Genomic DNA, 13,478 nt, shown 5'->3' with positions numbered 1-13,478 from the left:
ATGACTCTTCTCTAGAGATGAGCGAGCACTAAAATGCTCGGGTACTCGTTATTCGAGACGAACTTTTCCTGATGCTCGAGTGCTCGTTTCGAGTAACGAGCCCCATTGAAGTCAATGGGAGACTCGAGCATTTTTCAAGGGGACCAAGGCTCTGCACAGGGAAGCTTGGCCAAACACCTGGGAACCTCAGAAAAGGATGGAAACACCACGGAAATGGACAGGAAACAGCAGGGGCAGCATGCATGGATGCCTCTGAGGCTGCTTAATCGCACCATTATGCCAAAATTATGGGCAACAGCATGGCCATGACAGAGTGACCGAATGAGGCTAGATAGCATCTAAAACATCAAATAATTGACCCTGACACTATAGGGGACGGCATGCAGAGGCAGCGGCAGCGGCAGCAGCGGCAGGCTAGAGAGTGTCATGGCAACATACCCTAAATGGACTCAGGCTTCAAACCAATGGGTGGCAGAGAGGAACCAAAGGAGGTGAGCAAGAAGCGCTCAAATAATATCGGTACATGATAAAAGTTTGCCAGTATATTTTGTGGATTACACAGCAGGGTGGCGACAAAGTTAACATGGAAGCCATGAAAACAATCCAAAATTCTGCCTGACACAGCTCGTTTGATAAGGGGACCATGTATGGAGGCAGTGAACTAGTAGTAGATTAAAGGTGCTGCAGTTAAAACTATGTTAGTTGGATCTTGGCATGGAGCTGGCGCTCCGCTGCCAGGCGAGCTTTCGCCAATCCAAGCCCCTGTCTCTAGGCTACTCCCCAAACAGCACTTCTAAGAACCTTTTGTATAAGATCAAGTGTAGTAGCGTTCTTATAAGTTTGGGATATGGCGGGTGAGGGGAATGTAAACATCTGCGCAAGAAGCGCTGAAATAATATCCGTAAATAAAAAAAGTTTTCCAGTATATTTTGTGGCTTACACAGCACGGTGGCGACAAAGTTAACAAGTTTGATGTGGAATGCCCTGTAATAGCTCTTGGGCGGTGTGCCTTTTATCACCTAGGCTCAGCAGTTTGAGCACCGCCTGCTGTCGCTTAGCGACGGCACTGCTGCTGTGCCTAGAGCTACCGACTGATGGCGCCATGCCCACGGATGGTAATTCGGAGGAGGAGGAGGTGGAGGAGGGGTGGGAGGAGGAGGAGGCATAGTAGGCCTGAAACACCTGGACCGAGGTAGGCCCCGCAATCCTCTGCGTCGGCAGTATATGACCAGCCCCAGGGTCAGACTCGGTCCCAGCCTGCACCAAGTTAAGTGTAGTAGCGTTCTTATAAGTTTGGAATATGGCGGGTGAGGGGAATGTAAACAGATGCGCAAGAAGCGCTGAAATAATATCCGTAAATGGTAAAAGTTTGCCAGTATATTTTGAGGATTACACAGCAGGGTGGCGACAAAGTTAACAAGTTTGTTGTGGAAGCCATGAAAACAACCCAAAATTCTGCCTGACACAGCACGTTTGATAAGGCGGCCATGTATGGAGGCAGTGAACTAGTAGTAGATTAAAGGTGCTGCAGTTAAAACTATGTTAGTTGGTTCTTGGCATGGAGCTGGCGCTCCGCTGCCAGGCGAGCTTTCGCCAATCCAAGCCCCTGTCTCTAGGCTACTCCCCAAACAGCACTTCTAAGAACCTTTTGTATAAGATCAAGTGTAGTAGCGTTCTTATAAGTTTAGGATATGGCGGGTGAGGGGAATGTAAACAGATGTGCAAGAAGCGCTGAAATAATATCCGTAAATGGTAAAAGTTTGCCAGTGTATTTTGTGGATAACACAGCAGGGTGGCAACAAAGTTAACAACTTTGATGTGGAATCCATGAAAACAACCCAAATTTCGGCCTGACACACCTCGTTTGATAAAGAGACGATGTATGGAGGCAGCTATATGGACGACTTTTGGAGGTAGCAATGGAGACAACGTGTAGAGGCTGCTATGGAGACAATTCAATTTGGATAGTGCCTGTATGTGGCAGTCCAAAAAAGTTTTCAAACCAGAGGAGCAGGTAGGTGGCCCTCCAGAAAAATTTAATAGATTGAGTGCCTGTATGTGGCAGTCCAAAAAAGTTTTCAAACCAGAGGAGCAGGTAGGTGGCCCTCCAGAAAAATGGAATAGATTGAGTGCCTGTATGTGGCAGTCCAAAAAAGTTTTCAAACCAGAGGAGCAGGTAGGTGGCCCTCCAGAAAAATGGAATAGATTGAGTGCCTGTATGTGGCAGTCCAAAAAAGTTTTCAAACCAGAGGAGCAGGTAGGTGGCCCTCCAGAGAAATGGAATAGATTGAGAGCCTGTATGTGGCAGTCCAAAAAAGTTTTCAAACCAGAGGAGCAGGTAGGTGGCCCTCCAGAAAAATGGAATAGATTGAGTGCCTGTATGTGGCAGTCCAAAAAAGTTTTCAAACCAGAGGAGCAGGTAGGTGGCCCTCCAGAAAAATGGAATAGATTGAGTGCCTGCATGTGGCAGTCCAAAAAAGTTTTCAAACCAGAGGAGCAGGTAGGTGGCCCTCCAGAAAAATGGAATAGATTGAGTGCCTGTATGTGGCAGTCCAAAAAAGTTTTCAAACCAGAGGAGCAGGTAGGTGGCCCTCCAGAAAAATGGAATAGATTGAGTGCCTGCATGTGGCAGTCCAAAAAAGTTTTCAAACCAGAGGAGCAGGTAGGTGGCCCTCCAGAAAAATTGAATAGATTGAGTGCCTGTATGTGGCAGTCCAAAAAAGTTTTCAAACCAGAGGAGCAGGTAGGTGGCCCTCCAGAAAAATGGAATAGATTGAGTGCCTGTATGTGGCAGTCCAAAAAAGTTTTCAAACCAGAGGAGCAGGTAGGTGGCCCTCCAGAAAAATGGAATAGATTGAGTGCCTGTATGTGGCAGTCCAAAAAAGTTTTCAAACCAGAGGAGCAGGTAGGTGGCCCTCCAGAAAAATTGAATAGATTGAGTGCCTGTATGTGGCACTCCCAAAAATTGTTTAAAACAGAGGACCGGGTAGGTGGCCCTCCAGAAAAATTAAATGCATAAAGTACTATAGCTAGAGCCAGTGGGCCCTGTCAAAAAATAGCCAGTTTCCTCTGCTTTACTGTACAAAGAGGAGGAGAAGGAGGAAAATGAGGAGGAGGAGGAGTGGATAAATTATTCAGGTTGAGCTTCCTTCACCTGGTGGAGATTGGAAATTAGGAGAAATCCAGGCTTTATTCATCTTGATAAGCGTCAGCCTGTCAGCGCTGTCAGTCGACAGGCGTGTACGCTTATCGGTGATGATGCCACCAGCTGCACTGAAAACCCGCTCGGACAAGACGCTAGCGGCAGGGCAGGCAAGAACCTCCAAGGCGTACAGCGCCAGTTCGTGCCACATGTCCAGCTTTGAAACCCAGTAGTTGTAGGGAGCTGTGTGATCATTTAGGACGATGGTATGGTCAGCTACGTACTCCCTCACCATCTTTCTGTAAAGATCAGCCCTACTCTGCCGAGACTGGGGACAGGTGACAGTGTCTTGCTGGGGTGACATAAAGCTGGCAAAAGCCTTGTAAAGCGTACCCTTGCCAGTGCTGGACAAGCTGCCTGCTCGCCTACTCTCCCTCGCTACTTGTCCCGCAGAACTACGCACTCTGCCGCTAGCGCTGTCAGAAGGGAAATACTGTTACAGCTTGTGCACCAGGGCCTGCTGGTATTCATGCATTCTCACACTCCTTTCCTCTCCAGGGATGAGAGTGGAAAGATTTTGCTTGTACCGTGGGTCCAGGAGAGTGAACACCCAGTAATCGGTGCTGGAATAAATTCTTTGAACGCGAGGGTCACGGGATAGGCAGCCTAGCATGAAATCTGCCATATGCGCCAGAGTACCAACGCGTAAGAATTCACTCCCCTCACTGGCCTGACTGTCCATTTCCTCCTCCTCCAACTCCTCCAACTCCTCTTCTTCTGCCCATACACGCTCAACAGTGAAGGACTCAACAATGGTCCCCTCTTGTGTCTCGCCAACATTCTCCTCCTCTTCCTCCTCATCCTCCTCCACCTCCACCTCCTCCGATATGCGCTGAGAAACAGACCTAAGGGTGCTTTGGCTATCAACAAGGGAATCTTCTTCCCCCGTCTCTTGTGAGGAGCGCAAAGCTTCCGACTTCATGCTGACCGGAGAGTTTTTCAACAGGCCAAGCAGCGGGATGGTGAGGCTGATGATGGCGGCATCGCCACTGACCATCTGTGTTGACTCCTCAAAGTTACTCAGCACCTGACAGATATCAGACATCCACGTCCACTCCTCATTGTAGACTTGAGGAAGCTGACTGACCTGACTACCAGTTCTGGTGGAAGTTGACATCTGGCAGTCTACAATCGCTCGGCGCTGCTGGTAAACTCTGGATAACATGGTCAGTGTTGAATTCCACCTCGTGGGCACGTCGCACAACAGTCGGTGAGCGGGCAGTTGGAGGCGGCGCTGCGCTGCCCTGAGAGTGGCAGCATCTGTGCTGGACTTCCTGAAATGCGCACAGATGCGGCGCACCTTCGTGAGCAAATCAGACAGATTGGGGTATGTCTTGAGGAAACGCTGAACTATCAGATTTAACACATGGGCCAGGCATGGCACATGTGTCAGTCTGCCGAGTTGCAGAGCCGCCACCAGGTTACGGCCGTTGTCACACACAACCATGCCTGGCTTCAGGTTCAGCGGTGCCAGCCACAGATCAGTCTGCGCCGTGATGCCCTGTAATAGTTCTTGGGCGGTGGGCCTTTTATCGCCTAGGCTCAGCAGTTTGAGCACCGCCTGCTGTCGCTTAGCGACGGCACTGCTGCTGTGCCTAGAGCTACCGACTGATGGCGCCATGCCCACGGATGGTCGTTCGGAGGAGGAGGAGGGGTGGGAGGAGGAGGAGGCATAGTAGGCCTGAAACACCTGGACCGAGGTAGGCCCCGCAATCCTCGGCGTCGGCAGTATATGACCAGCCGCAGGGTCAGACTCGGTCCCAGCCTCCACCAAGTTAACCCAATGTGCCGTCAGCGATATATAGTGGCCCTGCCCGGCAGCACTCGTCCACGTGTCCGTGGTCAGGTGGACCTTGTCAGAAACGGCGTTGGTCAGGGCACGGATTATGTTGTCTGACACGTGCTGGTGCAGGGCTGGGACGGCACATCGGGAAAAGTAGTGGCGGCTGGGGACCGAATACCGAGGGGCGGCCGCCGCCATGAGGCTGCGAAAGGCCTCGGTCTCTACTAGCCTATAGGGCAGCATCTCCAGGCTTAGCAATCTGGAGATGTGCACATTAAGGGCTTGGGCGTGCGGGTGGGTTGCACTATATTTGCGTTTCCGCTCCAGCGTCTGGGGTATGGAGAGCTGAACGCTGGTGGATGCTGTGGAGGATCGTGGAGGCGACGATGGGGTTTTTGTGGCAGGGTCCTGGGCAGGGGGCTGACTATCAGCTGACACAGGGGAAGGAGCAGTGGTGTGCACGGCCGGAGGTGAACGCGCTTGTTGCCACTGAGTGGGGTGTTTAGCATTCATATGCCTGCGCATACTGGTGGTAGTTAAGCTATTAGTGGTGGAACCCCTGCTGATCCTGGTTTGGCAAATGTGGCACACCACAGTCCGTCGGTCATCCGGTGTTTCCTTAAAGAACCTCCAGACTTCTGAAAATCTAGCCCTCGCCGCAGGAGCCCTCGCCACGGGAGCTTCACTAGTTGACACATTTGGCGCTGATGCACCAGCTCTGGCCCTGCCTCTCCGTCTGGCCCCACCACTGCCTCTTCCAACCTGTTCTGGTCGAGGACTCTCCTCCGTCTCAGAAGCACTGTGTTCACCCGGCCTCTCAACCCAGCTTGGGTCTGTCACCTCATCATCCTCCGATCCCTCAGTCTGCTCCCCCCTCGGACTTAATGCCCTGCCAACAACTTCCCCACTGTCTGACACTGTCTCCTCATCGTCGGACACCTCTTTACACACTTCTTCCAGTACGTCAACAAGTTCATCATCACCCACAGACTGCGACTGGTGGAAAACCTGGGCATCGGAAAATTGCTCATCAGCAACTGGACAAGTGGTTTGTGACTGTGGGAAGGGTCCAGAAAACAGTTCCTCAGAGTATGCCGGTTCAAATGGCAAATTTTGCTGGGAGGGGGCAAACTGGGGGGGGAGGAGGCTGAGGTGCAGGAGCTGGAGGAGTGCCGATTTCGGTGACATGGGTGGACTGCGTGGAAGACTGACTGGTGGACAAATTGCTCGAAGCATTGTCGGCAATCCACGACATCACCTGTTCGCACTGTTCTGGCCTCAACAGTGCTCTACCACGAGTCCCAGTAACTTCAGACATGAACCTAGGGAGTGTAGCTCTGCGGCGTTCCCCTGCTCCCTCATAAGCAGGTGGTGTCTCACCCCGCCCAGGACCACGGCCTCTGACCCCTGCAGTAGTTGGACGCCCACGTCCCCGCCCTCGTCCTCTACCCCTAGCCCTCGGGTTAAACATTTTGAAAATGAGAGTTATAACTAATTTTTTTTTTAACTTTTTTTTCTGTTTTTTTTTTTTGTGTGTGTTTTTTAGTTTTTAAAACCAAACGATGCTATCCTATTGCTATGGCTATTTTCTAGCCAAGTATTAAAGCACACTACTATGCCAGATGAGATGACGCTGAGTTATGAAAAAAATAAACGTAAAATAAAAAAGGAAATGGCAGACTGTGCCTAATTGAAATCCAACCCCGGGCCCTAATAAATTTTCCCACTTCGGTCTTTGCGATGGATATGTGCGTCACTAAGCGCAAAACACAGTGGTCGCAAGTCTCACTCCAAATTGCTCACAATTTGCTAGTAGATGCACTGCAGCAACTACAGCCACCAGCAGATCAACCAGAAATCAAATATATATAACGCTACTGTAGGCGTAAGTAAGCCGTTTGGATTCTCCTATGGCTATTTTCTAGCCAAGTATTAAAGCACACTACTATGCCAGATGAGATGACGCTGAGTTATGAAAAAAATAAACGTAAAATAAAAAAGGAAATGGCAGACTGTGCCTAATTGAAATACAACCCCGGGCCCTAATAAATTTTCCCACTTCGGTCTTTGCGATGGATATGTGCGTCACTAAGCGCAAAACACAGTGGTCGCAAGTCTCACTCCAAATTGCTCACAATTTGCTAGTAGATGCACTGCAGCAAGTACAGCCACCAGCAGATCAACCAGAAATCAAATATATATAACGCTACTGTAGGCGTAAGTAAGCCGTTTGGATTCTCCTATGGCTATTTTCTAGCCAAGTATTAAAGCACACTACTATGCCAGATGAGATGACGCTGAGTTATGAAAAAAATAAACGTAAAATAAAAAGAAACTGGCAGACTCTGCCTAATTCTACTCAAACCCCTAATAAATTTTCCCACTTTGGTGTTTGAGGTGGATATGTGTGTCACTAAGAGCTAAACACAACGGTAGCAAGTCCCCCTGCTAATTCCTCACAATATGGTACTAGCTGCACTACTAGTGCCAGCAAGCCCAGCCACAAGCAAATAAAAAAAAAAAGTATAACGTTATTGTAGCCCTAAGAAGGGCTGTTGTAGAATCACTCCTGCCTAACAGTAAGCTAATAGAACACCCTAACGCTTTCCCTGACCAGCAGCAGCTCTCTCCCTAGCGGCATCCAGACAGAGAATGATCCGAGCAGCGCGGGCAGGGGCTAGTCTATTCCAGGGTCACCTTATCAGGCCAGCCAACCACTGCTATCGACGTCTAAGGGTACCACGTCATGCTGGGTGGAGTGCAGAGTCTCCTGGCTTGTGATTGGCTCTGTTTCTGGCCGCCAAAAAGCAAAACGGCGGGAGCTGCCATTTTCTCGAGCGGGCGAAATACTCATCCGAGCAACAAGCAGTTACGAGTACGCTAATGCTCGATCGAGCATCAAGCTCGGACGAGTATGTTCGCTCATCTCAACTCTTCTCACATCATTTTCACATTTGATGAGTCAAGTTTAGAGGCTGCATGGCTGCTGTGACATCTAAAGCCCCAATATTCTGTTGTATAGTATCTAGAAACCAGTTTTTGCGTCATATTAAAGATAATGATTTCATCTTTCACGTTATATAAGGGGAAAGGCTTTTTGAGCTATATTCAGGCAGCTAAATATCATTGGAATGCAAGCATCCAAAGATCCAAATAAGATGAAATTCTTATCTTTAATATGACACTAAAGCATGTTTCCAATGTCTTCTGAAGCAAAACTCTCCCTGAAAACACTAAACTTGTCTTATCTCATGTGAAAATGAGATGAGAAGACTCATATTTGGAGCCCCTACATGAGCCGTAGGGGCCCCAGGCTCCATTTAAGGACATCTATCATCAGATCAAGGATTGTAAACCAAGAACACTGAGATACTGGTGTGTGCACCCTCTGGCAGGATCTGCTCTTATTTTAGCTTCTTATACCTTGGTTTTTAAGAAAAAAGGCTTTTAAAATTATGCAAATGAGCCTAAAGGGCTCCAGGCTCCATAGGAGTTAATGGAGCCTGGAGTCCCTCAGGCTCATTTGCATAATTGTATAAGACTCTTTCCTTAAAAACCATAAGAGGTTAAAAGTAGAGCAAATCCTATCAGAGGGGGCACGCACCTGTATGTCAGTGTGCTTGGTTTACAATCCTTGATCTGGTGATAGATGTCCTTTAACCCCTTATCACCGACACTAGTTTTCAGCTCAATGACCAGACTCGATTTTTCAAATCTGCCCCGTGTCACAATAATTGGTTAGAACTTCGTAATGCTTTAACATATCCTGGTGATTTTGAGAATGTTTTCTCGTGACACATTGTACTTCATGTTAGTTGTAAAATTTAAGTGATATGTTTTGCGTTTCATCTGAAAAAAGGGAAAATTTGGCACAAGTTTGTAAAAATTCTTCATTTTCCAAGTTTGAAATGTTCTGCTTTCCAGACAGGAATTAAAACTATCCAAAAAGCTTGATAATTAACATTTACGGAATGTCCTCTTTATGTTGGGATGATATTTTATGCATCCTCTCGTTTTTCTAGGATGTTATGAAGTGCAGAACTTTAGATGCGATTTTTCTCATTTTCATGAAAATCGCCAAAACTCACATTTTGAGGGACAACTCAGCTTCCAAGTGACTTTGAAAGGCCAAAATAATAATAAAACTCCATAAATGACCCCACTATAGAAACTTCACCCCTCAATGTATGTAAAACAACTTCTATTAAGTCTATTAACCCTTTACGTGTTTCACATGGGTTAAAACAATATGGACCTGCAATTTAGAAATTTAGAATTTTTTTGGAAAATACATAAACAAAATCATCAATTTTTATTTTGGATTTTTAGCGCTTTTTTTTCCCCCGTTCACCGTAACGTAAAAATAATATTTTATCTTTAGTCTCCGGTTCACTACGATTACAGTGATACGTCATTTATATAGTTTTTCTTATCTTTGCTCAATTTTACTGAGCAAAACCAATATTGGTGGAAATCGCATTATTTTAACTATTGACAACTTTTCAGGGCCATAACTTCTGTATTTTTCTGTTGTCAGATCTGGTTGAGGGCTTATTTTTTGCGAGTTGTTCTATTCAGTCGTATCATATTAGGGAATGTGGCTTTTTTTTAATCACTTTTTAGAACATTTTCTGTGATGGTGTTTGATAAAAAAATGTATATTACAGGAAGTTTTTTGTGTTTTTTTTTTACGTCGTTCACCGAGCAGGTTCAATATTGATTTAGATTTATTGTACAGATTAATACGGACATGGTGATACCAAATATGTACTTTTTTGTGTGTTTTATATACTTGCTTCACCGCGGCGTGTACGTTTTTCCGATCCCGGGTGTTAGTGCTGGGTTTGGGGTGTGATATCACAGCCCTGCACACCGGCACCAGCGAGACCCGGTATCCCGAAATCTTCTTCTGACGCACCGCTGTAGAAAGTCGTCGTGTCAGAAGAACTACCCTTAATGACCGCCGTAGAGTCCCGATACGGCGGTCATTAAGGGGTTAAAGAAGCACATAAAACAGAAGAACGTAAAAAAATTGACCTGGACATTCAGGCACCACTGACCGTAAGTCACAAAGGGGTTTAAGGTAGAATGGGGCACAATTACTAAAAACAGTGCAGTCTGTACTATGTGCAGTTTGCCTGTATAGTTTTCAGAGGACACCAGCTTCAGGATTTCTGGCGCACGTTCTTCATGAATCTAGCGCCCTGTCTAGGCACTGTAGGTCCCGACTCAAAATGTGCTGCAATAGAGTAATAGAGTACAGTAACGAGCAGTATGATCTCAGTGAAGATTTCCATGCACATTGGAATTTCTCGTATAGATTTATTTAGATTGCAGTAATGTCATCATTTTAGCGCAAATTCTATCGATGTGGAGCCCTGGCCCCTTTCATCACTTTATGATTGTGTATAGGGAAACACCCCATACAAGTGACAACACAACCCTACAATTTCACAATCACATTAGTCACTAATGCAGTACACAGCGCTTACCATGGACTCCCACTGCCTGCAGCAAACAATGAGGACATTAAATACCTAGTAAGAAGAAGGTCATAAAGTGACTTCATTTTACTAATTGACTTGTTTGTATAGAATAACCAAAGTAAGTGAACACTAGGAGTAGCTGCAATATGAAGATGTGCTCTGTCACACATTATTATACCTCCAGCAGATAGATAGATAGATTAGATAGATAGATAGATAGATAGATAGATAGATAGATAGATAGATAGATAGATAGATAGATAGATAGATGTTCTTACTTTATAGGGTAGATTCACGCAAGCAGGATTTTTTTAATGCAGTTTTTAAAGCCAAAAATAGGAGTTAATTCAAACCATGCAAGAAGCAGGGCCCTATATTTTCGTCTATCTCTTTTCAGGCTGTTGGCACGTGTGGCGTTTTGCCCGTTTTTCAACGCATGCATTTTTGTCCGGTTTTCCCAATTATCTCAATTGAAACTAGTCAAAAACGGATGCGTTTTCAAAAGTTTTTTTAACGGACTGCTTAAAAACAGGCCAAAAACGGGTTCAAAACGCAACGTGTGACCGTTCCCTAAGGGTGCGTTCACACGTTGCGTTTTGGCCTGCGTTTTCATTGTGTTTGAAACGCATTACAACAGCTGAGGATAGATGCCTAATTACATTACAGTTAACATTTGCATTTACAAAACGCATTGTAAACACGATGTTAACGCATGTGTTAACAATGTGTTAGCGCATTCGTTTTGTTAACGCATGCATTAACACATGTAAATAGTAATGTAATTAGGCAAATAAACCTCTCCTCAGCTGTAATGCGTTTTAAACACAATGAAAACTCGTCCTAAGGCTATATTCACACTGCCGTTGCCCGCCTGTACCGTACAGTAGCGGGCAACGGCAGTGCACGGGGAAAGGAGGAGGAGGTGAGCGCAGCTCACCCACGCCCCTCCCCATAGGAAGTTATGGCGCACGGCGCCGTACTACGGGTAAAGATAGGACAGGTCCAATCTTTTTCCCGGGTACGGTGCCGCACGTGTGCTGCACCGTACCACTCCCGTAGGGCGCCGTGCACCGATTGCCGTCTATGGAGGACGTATATTGGCCGTATATACTTCGGGCGTATATACGTCCTCCATACGGTAGTGTAGCCTAAGGGTGAAGACACACGTGGCGTTTTTAGGCCACTTTTGGGCCGTTTTTACTAAGTGCGTTTTCAGATCGTTAAAAACGCATGCGTTAAAAAACGCATGCGTTTTTTAAAAACGCATGCGTTTTTGTCCGTTTTTAATTGCGCAAATTCGGAAAACCAGACAAAAACGCATGCGTTTTTAAAAAACGCATGCGTTTTTTATGATCTGAAAACGCACTTAGTAAAAACGGCCCAAAAACGGCCTAACAACGCCATGTGTGTCTTCACCCTAAGGGTGATGTTACACGTTTAGTTTTTCAAATGCAGTTTTTGATGCCCAAACCAGGAATGGAGTAAAAGTCTCACCCATTATGATCCACACCTGCTTTTGGCTTCAAAAACTGCATCTGAAAAACTGAACGTGTGCCAGACACACGTGGCGTTTTTAGGCCATTTTTAGTTAGTGTGATCTCAGATCGTTAAAAAATGCAGGGCGTTTTTGTTGAAAACGCATGCGTTTTTGTCCGTTTTTAATTGTGCAAATTCGGAAAACCGGACAAAAACGTATGCGTTTTTAACTATCTGAAACGGTCAGGAGAACCTGACTGTAACCGTATACGATACCTCCTACCAGCAGGTGAGCATGGAGCGGAGTAGGCAGATGCGACGGGGGAGGAAGTCACGTACTAGTGACGTAACGCGTGGGGTCTCCTTCCCCACAGCTGACCCACTCCTCCCTCCCCCGTCGCATCTGCCTACTCCGCTCCATGCTCACCTGCTGGTAGGAGGTATCGTATACGGTTACAGTCAGGTTCTCCTGACCCTATATACATTGTTTCATATTGTCCACCATTGGGGTTCATTTTCAGGTGGGGTGTTGTTGGACAGCTGTGGGTTTCCCCGGGGTTGGGATTTCCATCCCATACCCTTAAAAAAGGGGGGTCGATTGTGCTCTGTGCAGCACAGCTTTTAACAGTTTTTATTGTTCTGTGTCTTTTTGTATGTATATCCTTTTTCATATTTAATAAAGTTTGATATATATATTTTTTGCCATATAGGTGCATCCTTTTCTCTTTTCCTCCTTTTCATCTACTCCTCATATTGCGTCCCCTGTCCTCTATTGTACTTATATTTTGGCCTCCTGTCCTCCATCCTCCTCATATTGCGGCCCCACTCATCTACTCCTCATATTGTCATATTGTGGCCTCCTGTCCTTCATTCCTGTCATATTGTGGCCTTCTGTCCTGCATCCCTTTTATATTGTCGCCTCCTGTCCTACATCCCTTTTATATTGTCGCCTCCTGTCCTACATCCCTTTTATATTGTCGCCTCCTGTCCTACATCTCCATCATATTGTAGCCCCCTGTCCTCCATCCTTTTTATATTGTGGCTCCTACCCTCCTCCTGTAAAAAACAAAAAAAAACTTTGCTACTTACCTTTTCCTTGTTCCCCCTGATGCAGCGGTTCTGAGCTGATTCAGAGGAGCGGGGCAGGGCCAGTCTAGGGGAGAATCTACCTCCACTGCTCAAGAGAAGCAGACATGTAAGGAGGCTACAGGAAGCTGATCCCGCCTCTTCCTGGGGCTGATGCCTCAGCTGCTCTGCAACTAGGAGGCAGCACTAGGAGGAGGCGGGACAAAGCAGGGCAGCCTGGACAATCTTTGAACCGCAGGGATGGCGGGACAGCAGCTGAATCTGGGACAGTTGGGAGCTATACCATAAAGCATAGAGATGGAAGAGCTATTGGTCAGTATATTGCTGTGTGAAAGAGGTCATAGGATGGCCTTTCAACTTTGATTTTGCCAAGTAATTTGCGTAAAATATGCAGTTTTATTTTTCTCTAAAATCATGAAAAAAAAAAAACATTGTAAACAATGTA

At 46.4% G+C, this 13,478-nt stretch overlaps 1 long non-coding RNA gene across 2 annotated transcripts in view; it reads right to left on the bottom strand.

The window, feature by feature from the left end:
- Positions 1-13,160, bottom strand: part of LOC140106414 (uncharacterized) — an 86,538-nt gene extending 73,378 nt beyond the window's left edge. For both annotated transcript variants that reach the window (XR_011850786.1, XR_011850785.1), the window contains exon 1: positions 13,037-13,160. This is a non-coding gene — a long non-coding RNA (uncharacterized lncRNA). The remainder of the gene's footprint in view (positions 1-13,036) is intronic.
- Positions 13,161-13,478: the final 318 nt, after the last annotated feature.

The sequence above is a fragment of the Engystomops pustulosus genome, chromosome 11 (genome assembly GCF_040894005.1).
Source record: "Engystomops pustulosus chromosome 11, aEngPut4.maternal, whole genome shotgun sequence".
Taxonomy (NCBI): Eukaryota; Metazoa; Chordata; class Amphibia; order Anura; family Leptodactylidae; genus Engystomops; species Engystomops pustulosus.
The sequence above is the reverse complement of the archived record's forward strand: the minus strand, read 5'-3'. Positions and strand labels throughout refer to the sequence as shown.